This window comes from Hemitrygon akajei, chromosome 6 (genome assembly GCF_048418815.1).
Source record: "Hemitrygon akajei chromosome 6, sHemAka1.3, whole genome shotgun sequence".
NCBI classification, from domain to species: Eukaryota; Metazoa; Chordata; class Chondrichthyes; order Myliobatiformes; family Dasyatidae; genus Hemitrygon; species Hemitrygon akajei.
In genome coordinates, this window is record NC_133129.1 from 84,467,243 (window position 1) to 84,469,131 (window position 1,889).

Consider the following 1,889-nt stretch of genomic DNA (forward strand, 5'->3'; position numbering starts at 1 on the left):
GTGGAGTAGGTCTGCACAACATTGTGGGCTGAAGGGCCTGTGCTACGATGCTCTATGCCAACACTCCCCCGACCAGCCTGACTTCCTCAGCTGCCCCCGGACTGGCAGCCAGAAAAGGAATTTACAATTCTCATCCACGTTTGCCAATCCTCCCTCAGCTTGACTGCTCCATCTTCCTATCCATTCTTACACGCTGATCTCCCCCGCACAGAGCTCACACTGACACATCGCTGCGTCCTGGACGTCTCACAGTGGGCAAACATTTGTTACTGTAACCGCCTAGGAGTGAAGAGCCAGGAAAAGCAGTCAGCATACGCTGTGGTTCCATGGTGTAATGGTGAGCACTCTGGACTTTGAATCCAGCGATCCGAGTTCAAATCTCGGTGGAACCTATTTGCTGTCAAGTGCTGCGCTGCCCTTGCACACCTCACCTGCCTTTTGATGATAGAAAGCAGCCATTTGAGCTTTCCCTGCAATTAATTTCATCCCAGTTCTCTGTCCAAGTCCGTGGCTTTGAGATTAGACCCTACTTGGCTGAGGTCATTCACTGATGGCTTGGAATTACTTTGCTCCCAGTGACGGGCCCCTCCAGCTGGAATGGGAGGTTCTGATGGCAGGGAGATGGAGGGACATTGACTGACGGTCTGCATGTTCCATGCTGTAATAGTGAGCACACTCTAGTTTGAATCCAGTGATCAGAGTTCAGATCTGACCGGAAGCTTAATGCAATTTATTGAGGTACAATATGGAATAGACCCTTCCATGCCAACTTAACCACAGAACAACTTACAATAACCAATTAATCTACCAACCAGTACATTTTTGGACTGTAGAAAGAAACCACATGGTGATGAGGAGAACATACAAACTCCTTACAGGCAGCAGTGTGAATTGAACCTGAGTCATTTGTACTAACCACTACACTACCGTGCTGGCCCCAAGTGAGGGCATGGATGTCTGAGCCTACTGTCAGATTTGAAAGTCTAGCTCCTTTGACTTGATATTAATTAGTAACTGCAGCCAGCTATCTTCTCAGAAATCAGATCAGAGATAGCAGCTTATCTAGCAGAGATACAGGCCCTTCAGCCCATTGAATCCACCCTGACCACTGTACTAGCTTTATTTATGTTGTATCTATGGGACTAGAACTGAGGATATTTCTGTGTATTGAATCTGTACAGCAGAGACACATGCCCTTCAGCCCATCATATCCACCCAGACCACTCTACTAGCCCTACTAATGTTGTAGTTATGGGGCTAGAGCTGAGAACATTTCTGTGCATTGAACCGGTAATAATGTGCTTTGGCAACTCAATTGCCATTCTTCATTCTTCTGAAAGACTGGAAGTCTCTGCCTCACTTCCCCTCAGGCAGTGCATTTCAGATTCCAGCACCTGCTGGGGAAAAGATCTTCTCACCCTGCTGAACCTCTTCCTCTTCACATTAAATTTCTGCCCTCTGCTCTGAGGAGAGATCCTTGTTATTTCTCCAACCTATGCCCAACAATTTTTTATTTAGAACTTGTGGGGACGTGCCTTACTTTGGTTGTCGGAAGTCGCTTCCGCTTGTGATTGGTTAGTTTAGAAACTGCAGCTGTTTTTCTGTTGGATAACTGCCTGGTGTCCAGTTTCAAATATCCCGGGTGGATAAAATAGCACGTGGAAGGGACTTGCTCTCGATTGGGAAGGTATGCTCTGCGCTCATTTTTAACTAAACATGTTTGTTGAATATTCAGCTTTGTAGTGTCTGTAACATGAATGTTTGGTCAAATTTTACTGTTTGTAAATAAGTAAATTAGTATACCTATTCGAAATCAGTGCATTTCCTGTCTCACTTGCTGGACCCATGAACATTACACTTGATGCTGTGAACAGGGTTTTTGAGTAGAA

General features: G+C 45.7%; 1 non-coding gene across 1 annotated transcript; it reads left to right on the forward strand.

The window, feature by feature from the left end:
* Positions 1 to 320: 320 nt before the first annotated feature.
* On the forward strand, positions 321 to 392 carry trnaq-uug (transfer RNA glutamine (anticodon UUG)). The gene has a single exon. It is a non-coding gene; the product is annotated as a tRNA-Gln (tRNA).
* The last annotated feature ends 1,497 nt before the right edge of the window (positions 393 to 1,889 follow it).